This window comes from Pteronotus mesoamericanus, unplaced genomic scaffold (assembly GCF_021234165.1).
Source record: "Pteronotus mesoamericanus isolate MK-2021 breed Mesoamerican mustached bat unplaced genomic scaffold, CSHL_Meso_final scaffold_232, whole genome shotgun sequence".
NCBI classification, from domain to species: Eukaryota; Metazoa; Chordata; class Mammalia; order Chiroptera; family Mormoopidae; genus Pteronotus; species Pteronotus mesoamericanus.
Window position 1 is genome coordinate 21,056,579 of NW_026555311.1, and position 13,056 is coordinate 21,069,634.

Genomic DNA, 13,056 nt, shown 5'->3' on the forward strand with positions numbered 1-13,056 from the left:
ATAGCTGTCTAAACACACTATAACTGCTCTTAGCTTCCTTTCTTCTGCTATTACTTTTAGTCCTCTTATGCACATTATGTAACTGGAGAATCACAGTTCAAAATTTTCTACTCAGTTAATAACACTTCCTTTAGAAATTGTCTTCTGAATAGATTGTTGAAATAAATGAATCAATAAAAATGAGGATTTCTGTCATTAATAGATTTGAACTTCTGATTCTAAAGTCAATACTTCACATGGTATATACATGCAAAGAATACATACCCATAAAGGTATACACAAAGAATCACAGTTTGTATTAGTTTGGAAGCTAAAGAAGAAGAAAATACATAGGTAGGGCTGATGTATAGTAGAAGCTTTCTACAATGATTTTCACCTTAGCTAAATGATAATTATTCTGTCTTGTGATGTGTCTATTCTCATATTTTATTGAAAAATAATATTTCAAAAGTGAGTCAGTTGAGAGCTAAATAATATATTTATTTAAATATTATTTAGTAATCAATGGCCCTATAATTATTTTCTTTACGTAATAGCAAAGAAAATTTAACAACGTAAGAATAGTTGTGTGTGTGTGTGGGCACACTTTCTAACACACACAAAAAAACTCAATATGTAATTGGGGAGGCACCAAAGCACAGGATAAAGTCAATATATACATTTCATATAGTCTAAAAGTAAATTTAAAATATAATAGTTGTCAAATAATGCACATACTCTATATAATAAGTGTTTTTACAATCTTTTGTAGGAGAAAAAATCCAATATCTTTCACACATGAACACATATTGAAAAGCAATGCCTGAAATATCATGGTGTGTTATTGTAAAAGCTTTTTTTTTTAACTTTCTCATACATTTTAATGAATATTAGATACTGTGAAAAACACTCTCTACATATGCCAAGTGTAACAACCAGAAACTTTAAGAGGTTGAGAATGATAAACAATGTCGGCAATGGGAAAAATAAAGTCTCTTCTGTAAGTGGTGTTGGGAAAACTGGAAAGATACATGGGAAAAATAGAAACTTAAATGTAAGACCTAAAACCATAAAACTCCAAGAAGAAAACATAAACAGTAAAGTCTTTGACATCAGTCTTTGCAATATTTTTTTTTAATATGTCTCCTCAGGCAAGGAAAACAGAAGCAAAAATAAACAAATGGGACTACATTAAACTGAAAAGCTTTTGCATAGCAAAGAAAACCATCAAGAGAATGCAGAAACAGCCGACTGAATGGAAAAAGATACTTGCAAATGATATATCTGATAAGGGATTAATAAAGAGTTCCCATTCTTGAGGAGCATATAGTATAGATTGTACCAAAATATTTGGTACCTATTTGTATAATGTCATGTATTCCTTGACTTATTTTATTACATAGGTTTCCTGTGTTTCTAAATACATTGCTGGTTTTTGGTGACTAAACTACATTAACACCACTGTATATAACCTCTACCTACCTGCTCTCTCATCTGAGTCTAACATGAACTGTGAAAAAAGAAAAAAGGAAAAAAGGGATTCAATGACCACTGCTTGGTTGATTTGGATACATATTCTTTTTTTTTTTTTCTTAGAACATATTTTGAAACAGATGGCCAGTAAAAAATATATGTGTGTGCGTACGTATGCATGCGTGCATAGATACATACAGACACACACACACACACACACACACACACACATTTATTTGTATTTATTTTTTCCCCTTTTGCAGAGCCAGCTGAAACTTTATTTTGGGGAAAAACACTTGATTTGGCTTTTAGTTGGGGGCATGGGTACAAGGCGTTTCCCCAGGTAGTAAACTTCTCTACCCCGAGGGCGAGCTGAGGACTGGAGCTGAGCTCCAGGGTAGTCTCCTGTGTCCTCCGCTCCCCTGCACAGCTCCGTTCCTGCTGGCTCAGAGGACAAGGAGGGACTGCAGTAGTTTTTCACTTGGGCAGGACATCAGGTGACTCAGACACCAGCTTCCCATTTTTAAAATGCTGGTAAGAGAAGTAGGGAGACGCTATTTAAAAGTACAAGTAAATACTTTCAATTCAAGACTGTCTGCAATATTTCTGGCATTTCCTGCAAAAGAAGTTCCTTGGATTCATAAGCTGTTAGAAATCAGCTTCAGTTTATTCTTTGGATAATAAGAAATATTATGGGTCCCTTCCACCTCATTTTACTAAATGAACCTCTGATTATTAGTTTCCTAATGATGCCTACATTCTTTCTCAATTATCAGCCAGACCCACTTTGGTATATTTTTAGGAAAAACAGTAAGGCACTTCAGGATGTTTTGTTTTTTCCCCCAATGGAATCAAAAAGAGCATATTCATTATTATTCCATTTAAACTGTTCATTTTTTAGTATAAAAGTACTACTTGTACTCTTACACTAAAAGAGTTCTAATTTTCAGTGAATTTTCCGTAGCCACAACCACAATTTAAATCTAGTTTAAAATCTAAAACTTTAAAAGTTGAAATTGATCACAGTCCCCCAAATCTTTAGTCTTTCCGGCTGCCTCTCAGTCCTAGGTACATTATTTACCCACTGCTGACACCAGCTGCTTTGCTGTCACTGCACTTGAACTAAGCCTGCTGCTATAAAAAGGTAATGTATATTTTGATTTTATATGCTTTGCTTCTTTTTGGTGGTTTACTGGATGACCTAAAGGTAACATGCAGGGTCTTTCTGTCTTAATGCGTCTATTTGACCTGTAAAATCGAGGCCAGAATGTATTTCAAAATATTGGATTTTTTTAAAAAAGCATTTCAATCATTTGATTAAAAATATTTTGAAAATATAAAATCAATCAATGAATAATTCATAAGCACCACTATCCACCTAAATCTATGCTTGCAAATCCACAGAAGAAAGAAATATATACACACACTCAATGATAGGTAACAGTGTGTTTAAGTTATAACTTACAATTAGGCAATAAGTCAACATCAAACAGTAGTATGGTATTAACGTTAGAACTGTCAAAAGAAGAAATTAGTTCACACTGGAAGCACCAGAGATTTCTAGAGTGTGGTGTGATTAAGATAAGCCTCCAAGAATAGATATGGGCATGTGAAAGAAAAGAAATAATGTCCAGTGTAAAGGAAATGGTAGGAGCAAAGACATTCAACTAAATAAACATTAATTCATTGCATTAGTTTTCTATTGCTGCTATAACAAGTTACCACACACTTACTTTAAAATAACAATTTATGTCACAATTCTAAAATGGGCAAAGCTACTTTCTTAACTGGAGACTTTAGGAAAGAATCTAACGTCCAGGCACACATGGGTTGGCAAAATTCAGATAGGTATAAACAGGATGAAGGTGCTGTTTCCTTCCTGGACTATGCCAAGAAGAGTTTTCAGATTCTAACTTGCATTCCTTGGATCCTGGACCCATTATCTTCAAAGCCATCAACGAGGGGCCAAGTACTTCCCCAGTCTGAACTCCCCAGTGCCCCCATTTGACTTCCTGCTCTCTGACTTTTGTCTCCTTCATTTGCTACTTCATTTGCTTTAAAAGGTCCAAGAGATTACACCAGACCCACCTAGATACTCCACAATTATCTCTTTATTTTAAAGTAAACTGAATAGCAACCTAGTTCCATCTGCAAAATCCTTTCTGTTGAGGAACAACAAATGTACAGGTCTAACACTATAGGGGAAAGGTCATCAAGGTCAAAACCCTGGCTACCAAACTCATTCAAACATATTTATTTTGCCAGTAGGTCTAATTTTAGTTATGGGAGGACACAAACATAAATGTTTTCATTTTCAAACTCTCAAAAGACTCACAACCTTATGAGAGAAAAAAAGTAATCACAAAAACACTATGTGTTTGGCACTAAAATAAATGCATATACAAGTTATATAAACTATACAATTGTGTACATAAATTAAGTTACAGAAAATGGGAAAGTGAATAATAAAAACAATAAATAATTATAAAAAATACATATGAGAATTTAGTGATTAAAGAGCTCTGGATGGGTTTTTCTGGAGGCTGGTATCAGATTCCTAAAGACTGTCAAAGTTCTCAAAGAGTAGGATAGATGTATTAACACAGAAGAAACAGAAAGCCACTGCAGATCCTTGAGAAGGAAAGTAATTTTTTATCAGAAAAATTATACATGTGGAGGTGGATTAGGAAACCATGTAGTACAGCCACATCTCCTGGATTCTCTTCTCTAAGTGAAGCTATTATTCTTCCACATAAAAATATTATGAAATAGTCTTTCTTAGAAACTTAAAGGAACTCAGAGAAGAATATCCAGTAAGATGATAATTTCAGGTCTCTATTTTACACCAACATTCACAGAATTATATAAAATTCTATAATGATTAGCAAAATGACAACTGATAATTAATTCTACCTAACTGTAAAAAACTGAGTTTAGACTCAAGAAATCTCATACATCAAACAATATATTAGTTAACATATTATTATTACTAAGATCACTGAAAACTTAACTTCTGAATGTACACTATTTTCCAAATAAATTATGTTTTATAGATTTTATTTGGTGATTAAACACTGTCTTAAACCATGTTTGTTAGATATACGCCTATGAAAGATTTAGAAAGAAGCTGTATTAAAATTGATCAGAATTAATAAATTGATATTTTATGGATCACAATCTAGGGGGAAAAAACCAAGGTAAACTACATGAAAAAAGCAGTAAAGCTGTATATTCCTTCCACCTTTGTTGCCTCTAATTCTTTCCTTCATTTCATGTCATAATACAGTAAGACAGAGAATATGTAAGTTTTCTACAGAAACTCTAGTTATTATCATTGACATGGTTCAGTACTTGCTGCCTGAGAAATTTCTTTTCCAGAAATGGGATGTTCAGCTCACAAAAGGCTCAACCAAAACATAAAAGCACATACGCCTGGTACAATTTTTAGGGAGTTCATTCAAGTGTTTTAAGACAGAAAACCTAAAAACGGCTTTTAAAATAGTTTCCCTGGCAGATCAAACAATGATGAGGGTAAATTTCATTCTCCATTCTTTGTCAGTTCATATTGCCCTTCAAGTTATTACATACATGGTGAAAATAGTAGAATGTATTGAAGGTTTCAAATGTGGGAAAATTTTAGGTTCCAATAAGTTATAAGAGGTAAAACTGACAATGTGTCCCTCCTTCCACATTTAATCCCCCAGCAGGAATGACGGTAGGATTTCTTACAACCAGGTCACTGTTTGGAAATAAAAGATACTGACAGATTTCAAGTTTAAAAAAATGCAAAAAAAAAAAATTGAGATGGTGAGACATCTGTTATATTTTCACCTTTCCTCAGTCATATTAATTTATTAATTCTAGTAAAGCTAAGAAAATTATTCAAAGAAAAGAATTTTACTGTTAATATGTTCAGTAATTTTGGAGTATCAAGAGAATACATAAAAAATTTTGTTATGTTTATATAAGCATTAAAAATAAATTACTAAATCTTTTACTTTGATTATGCATCGATTACACCATACTTGAGGTTGTTACAAAATTTTGAAGGCATAATGCTATTACATGGAAAGTATAACATGCTGCATTTGTAACTGGCATAAAGGTTTTTGAAATGACTTTTAAAAGTCTTTTTAAATAGAACACATGGAAATAGGAGGGGAACTTTATTGGCTTAAAAAGAAAATTTGGAAAGCTACAGAAACATCTGAATCTGGGAAAAAAATATATAAAAATAGGTCTCGTTGGAAATGTCAGTGTAAATTAAATCTCATTAATGACCTACAATGAATGGAGGTAAATAGTACAGAAAAATTATGTAAATCAAGGTTAAAAGGTACTAAGATGAATAAATTGGACAACATGAGGGTATGTTAAATGGTAATTAAAATCAAATAAATGTCTGCATCAAAGATGAGCTATTTAATTGTTTCTAATGAAGAGTTCATTTGGATGACTGTTTAATCTTTATTGAGGTTGGAAAAAGGTATCCTGAGATGTGTGTGTGTGTGTATATATATATATATATATATATATATATATATATATATATATAATCTACAACATATATATATATAGTAGATTATATATACATATAATCTCCATATGTACATATTGGCCTTAGCCAATATATTTGAGTGCTTTCACACAAATCCAGAGAAGGGCCAGATGAAGAGCATTTGTTAAGTTTCAGGTGGCTGCTCTGTCACAAAAAGGATGTACATGGGTAGAAACTGTTCTTCCCACAGTAAAGGAGGTGCCAGGGAAAGACAGAGTCTGTGAACTGTGAACACCCATGAACACTCTTTATTGCTCCTTTTGTAGATAAAATACAAGAGAAGATCATGGTTGGTTTACTCCTCTGAATGTCTAATCAGAATTCTTAAAGCAATAATTTTAAAAACAGCAGACAGACCCAAGCTTCCACATATTCCTGTCATTGTGATATATAACATTATATTTTGTTTCTATCTGAATGTTACATAAGTGAGTCTTCATAAATACAAGGCATATATGAATTATAAAGTATCTAGAGAACAGTCATGATAGCTCTGGAAAGGCCCAGAACTAAAACTGACAGAGAGAAAATATTAAGGTGACTATCAACATAGTTATCTTAATATTTTGGATTCAGTACCAACAACAACAAAAAATTATAAAGATACTATAAGAAATTGAATGCCATTCAACATGGATGGAATATATTTCCCTGTATGCAAAGAAGTCACAAAATGACATAAAGGTGACTGATAAAGCCAAGTGGTTTGGTACTAGATAAACATTTTATCTCCTCTCGTGAGATTCAGTAGTCAGTAAAGCTTGTATAATTTATAGTAATGGAAGCATGTGAACTGCACTATCACATGAAAGTGTTTTTAAATTTTATTTTCTTATTTCCACAGACAGAAACATATTTGAATATTTGTCTCCATATAAGGTTAAAAGGTTTTCAAAATATGTCAGAAAAATTAGAAGGAAAAAAAAGAAAACAATTTACTTTCTGTTTACTTCACACTTGGTTTGATGTTCTGTTGTCACCTGGTTTTAAACAGAGAGTATTATTTAACAACTCAACACTATTTAATCACAACATTATTTACCTTAATGCAGACAAGGCTGTGGGTGACCTCCCCTTTACCTCTGTGCTAAGGAATTTTTACTGCATTTTTGGCCTGAACACTTTCAGGTCTGGAGAACGATCTGCCCATGGTGGGTGAGCTGGAAGACCGATCGGCAGCCCTGTTCATTCCATCAGCTGTGACCCGTGAGAAACAAGGAGCTGGTGGATAAATTCCCCTGACTTCTGGCCCCTGCCGTGGGATAGCTCTGAAGTCTGCTCTATAAACCACCTATAAACCAGAGCTCCTCTATAGGACTGAACTGCAATTATCTCTGCACTAACTGGCTTAAAAAACTCTTTACAATGATCTTTCCTTATCTATTTCATTCCCTAATGCCCCTCCTGGTATTTCCTGAAATCACTTGCCAAATAAACTACTTCTACTTGAATCTACCTCAGGGTCAGCTTCTGGGGGAGCAAACCAGAGTATGTAGTTTCTTGATGTGCAAAATGGATGATAACACCAATCTCAAGAATGGACTGTGAGCATTAAACTAATTGAGATAATTTAAAAGACCTACTGCATGAAATGTAATAAGAAACCTATCTCATTCCTTATTTACATGTAGTAATTGGTGAATAGCTACATTAGATGCTATTTGGGTAAGGTTACCCTAAAGAACAAAAATTTCCTATCTCCACATGCGGAAACCCTCTTCTTGTAATAGACAAGTAGATTAAGTCCATGTTTTAAAAAAAAAAAAAAGCTGGTAAAAAAAATAAATAAGATGTGCTAACACACTGAAACAAACAAAAAATATAGATTCTTTGAGAACATTAAGGTGCCGGTGCTTTGTTTAAGAGAGAATTTAAAAAATAAAATGACATGAAGATATACCATAATTACTGAACCTTTCAATTAATATGTATTTTATTATATGTGCCTGCTTATTAAACTATAAGCCTGTTAGGAATAGAATGTTTGGACTCAATTTTATTCTTCCTTTATTTTTTCTGGGACACCAAAAACTATGCATTTCATGAAAATTGAATGGGTTGATGGATAGAAACACACACTTGGAAAATCTTTAAATGTTTACACTTGCTTCAGTATTCTGAAAAGAAAGGAGATACTGTCATGCATAAACCTAATACACTGGGAGAGAATCTATTTTATTCATTGAAATCCAAATGGAATCTTAGCTAAAAATATAGCAAATTGTACTTTGACGTACATGTTTCTTGGAACGGGCGAATGACCTCCTTCATATTTAAATCCCTTCATTTTTTGATGAAAAGAACATAATATTTTCTTATTAATAAAAAATAACTTTTCCAGGTTTGATATTCAACTCTTTGAAGCAGGGGAAGGATGGATGGTTTCCTTTTCATAGGAAGCAGAAATATCGAGGTTCTTGACTTCTTACCTCATATTGCCATTTCATTAGAATTGTCTAGTTTTTCTGATATGACTTGCCATTCATTCTTTTGTTGTCTTTCTCACCATATGTACATGACAATATAAGATACACAGTGGCAGTGAGTCCTTGAACTCATGGTTTTATTTGTCAAGAGCGCTTTTCAAGTTTCGGTAAAACATGCCCATAAATACAACACTCTCCACAGACTGCATGTTAACAAGACTTGTATATTTTTTATTTTTTATTTTTTGCCAATTACATTGGTATATGGCTTGTTTCTGAAGTCTTGCTTTTATGTCTTAATTTTTAAAACCCTTGGAAGCTTTAATGATTTAAATAAGTTATTAAAGCAATTTGTATACATATTTTATCCCTTCTGGTTATTTATTTTTCTTGTGTGTCACTGAGAAAAGGCCAAGCATGAAATTGGAGTTGCAAAGCAAGAACAAATTTTTGATATGAAACTGCTCTGAAAACTCAATAGGTGTGCAGTAAAGCAAGAAGGGTAAAGGAGCTGAATAATTCATTGAACTTTTAAGCATCAATAAATAACACTTATAGTGAGGAATGTCTGCTTTACAACATTGGGTAAAAAATGTGAGTATAAAATAAAAGATATCTTTAAGTGCTATGTTGTGAGAATATTCAAATAAAGTTTTTTTTTCTTTAATAATTCTATGGAAAATAGCACTATGAATAAAAAAATCTAGGACTGGGAAATGTAGGTTGTTCTGTGTACTGCCTCAAGTTTTATCTATGTAAGTCAAATGAGGTAACTTGTAGATGATAAGATAATACAAGCAGAATATTTTATTTATATAGAACGATGTACAATGATGAAGATATCATTATAACTATATTCAAAGTCATTTGTTTATGTATGAGAAAAAATTTATGAATATATTGTAAGTTATTCAAAAACATCAAGTGGCACATCCTTGCAAAAATACACTATAACTGCTACTACTACTGTTACTACCAACAACAATATTTCTAGAATACATTTATGGAACTGCTTACTTATGAAAAGATTAGTCCCAATGATGATTGATAAACATTTAGCCACTTTAAAAAGCAAACAAAATATTAACAGGTATTAACAGAATTTGCAAGATGGCTATTAATAATAAAAATACCAAACTGCAAGTAAAGGAACAAATTAAAAGATAAATTAATGATAATGTAAGAAAACAGAATAGTAGAGGGAAAGCAGTGGAAGGTTTGAAATAAGAGAGACCCAGCTGCTTGACTTAATTAAATTTATTAATTTGGACAAGTTACTAGACTTCTCTGATTTGGAATTGTCTCATTTTTATCTATGCTAAGAATTAAATCTATCTCTCACAGATTTGCTGTGTGGATAAAAATGTATGTACTTGTACCTTTGAACACATATCTGCTATTTAAATTATTAAATTGCACTAGGTGTTTAATATATATTATTTTATTGTTATTAGTAGTAAAAATTCACTGTCCTTGAAAATAAAATAGATACAAAGGAATGAATATCCATATGGGTGTGCATGTTTATTAAATGAAATAAAACACAAAATAGCTGGCGCATTGTCTAGATTATAATAATCGCTCTCCAAATACTACTCCCTTCCTCACTTCCCTTTGTTTATCATAGTAGAACTAACAGCGTAGTTATAGACAGTTCTTGACTTTTGACTGAGTTTTTCACAAAGTCATATCTAATTGAATATGATATTTTTTCTGGCATGAATATTGACACTCTGTATCACTTAATTGTGTGCCACTTCTCCCTGCTTATCATGTCAACCAAGAAGCCAAATGACCAAGACAGGGGGATGGAAATGTATAGCCCTAGTCTCATTATTTAATTGAATTTTGGAATAAATCAAAATATATATATTTCAGAAGCAGCTGATATTTTTTTCTGGATATCTGAATATATTATAAAGATTATAGAAATTCTACAAGACACGTGATATGCAGTTATGTTTTCAGAATGGAAACATAAAGACTCTGCAAGTGGTGGTCCAGAGAGTAGCTCAGTTACAAATATTTCTCAGCTACTATTAATGAATATGAGCATTTGCTCATATTTGACATGAAACATAAATAAATGGCTTCCTATTTTAAGGACAAATAATTATTCAAACTGATGTGGTCTGTATGAGAAATAATCTATAATCTACACATATATTAGGTAGTCTATAGGGCATAGAAAAGAGGAATGGGTGAGAAAGCAATGCAAAGTATAAATTTCTTAAAAGTCTACTATGTAATTTCACTTTACTTTTTAAAAACTTGTTGATTCTAGAGAGGGAGGGGAAGGAAGAGAGAGAAAGAGAGGGAGGGATGGGGGTGAGAGAGAGAGAGAGAATGAGAGAGAGAAACATCAATTTGTTGTTCCAGTTATTGATGCATTCATTGGTTGTTTCTTGTATGTACTATGACTGGGTATTGAACCCACAAGACACTTATGGAAAGATGTGAGATACTTTTAATCTGAACATTCCTTAACACTACTTAACTTTAACTTCATATTACCTTTTAAAGACAGAGATATGAGATATAGACATTAGTGAGATCAGCGAAATGATGTATGGAATGGGAAAAATTTAAGGGACAGATGAAGGATTAATTTGTTTAGTCTGAGAAACAGAAGACAAGTAGTCTTATATGTCAGAAATTCAGTTTTTAAAGGGGTGAAGATAATTTCAGGGGTAATAAGTGATAATAGTTGCATATTAGATGATAGAGAAACAGAAGTTGAAGTCCTCCCATGACATAAGAAAGCAGAGGCTTAAATCAGTATCTTCCTCAAGGCAGGAAATCAAATCATATTGATCAGAATCAGACTGAAAGAAGCAGGAAAACGTAGATTTCAGAATCATTTACATAAGTTCTACCTATATATGTCATAATAAAAAAATAATGAAAATATGTTTTAGAATAGAAAGAGTTAAGAGAAAAAGGAGCAGAATGACTTATCACTGAAAACAGAATGATTTTTATTTTAGTATGAATATGTATATATATAGTCTGTCCTGAAAAAGTCAAGCCATTGTTATTATAATGAGAACAGTTTGTGCAACATCGATAACTGAGTCAAAAAACTCTGCATGAGATATGATGCATGAGCAGGCATGTTGTCATGATGAAGCTGCTGATCACCGGTTGCCTATAGCCACAGCCTTCTGAATCATCCAAACAGTTTCTGAGGAGGAATGTTCAAGCTTAACACAAACTTTGAGGCAGATTTGTTGCTCTACTTGCACAGTCATTGAGAATGCGATGGCCACACAGTACACATGCTCACTCTATGGTGTCTACTACCCCCACTGACTAGTACAGTGAAGTCATCATTGCTCATCCATGTGCATTCCAGTCCACTCTTCTTTGCTGCGAGGTTACATCGATGTTGCACAAAACGTTCTCACTTTTGTTCATATAATTAGCTCAGAATTGATACATAGTAGTACCCAGTCTAGATCTGTTACATGTAGAAATAAATAATTTCATAAGGGCCTAAGAATAAGTCACTGACAAATGGAATGTACAGAAAAGGGCAGTTTCAAGAAATAGTTAACAATTTGAAATGATAGAGCTGGTAGAGAGATTCCAACAGGACAAGAAAGGCAGAGGCAGGCACCAAGGATGATCCTTTTTGGCTTTGGGCCTGGCCTAGCCTGGTAGCGAAAATGCAATTATGAAAGGAACCACATTTGGGGTTTGGAGTTTGAGGTGCCTATGAGGCTTTCGGGTTTCATTCAGGAATGCCAAATATTTAGAATTCTGCCGTGTATTGTGAAAGATGCCTTCTGTCTCATCAGACTTTAACTCACCTCCATAGCCACTCACCACAGTTCTTGATTCATAATTGACTTAAAAATATTTGATTTATGGAACATTGAATCTAATAGGTGTAAAAGGAAAACCTCTTCAGCATTTTTATTTTCCTTGGAGCACTTGAATAAGCCTATTTTCTCAAATAAAATCTCAGGATAAGTAAATGATAGTTTAACATTTTTATGTGAGTGTGTGTCCTCAGGGCATATTACATACGGTTGGGTAAGTTAATTTATGACAACACAATACAAGTGTCTGAATCATTATTGTTTAGAGATGAATTATACATTGCCATACCAAAGCTTTCCTCATTCGACCAACTTACTGAGATTCTAGGTGCATTCTAATATGAATCGCCAAAAAGAGAAACTTCCGCTGAACATGATTTGCATTTAAAATGCTACTATCACAGCAGATCTCATAAATACATAACTAATAGTGTCCCAACTTTCAGAGTCTAAAGCTTAACATTTTAGACGCTGCCATCAGGCTTAAAAGTTCCCGCGAAGATAATTTCAGAATTGAAGCCACAGGTAAAATACATTTATTACCTTCTGCTGGAACAGTATTTTCTTCATTTCATAAACATATTTAAGAACCACATTTGCTCACATAATATTCACCTTCATATAATAATAAAAAACTTACTCTGGAGTGAGAGAAAACAGGTCAATAACAGCTGCATAAAGTTCACACAAACCAGTTAGTTGCCTTAAGCAGCATGTTAAAAAGCAGCAGTTTCTGTATATAACTCACATTTATTTCAAGGGACAGGTCTCAGTCTCAAATACACTAGAAACCAAT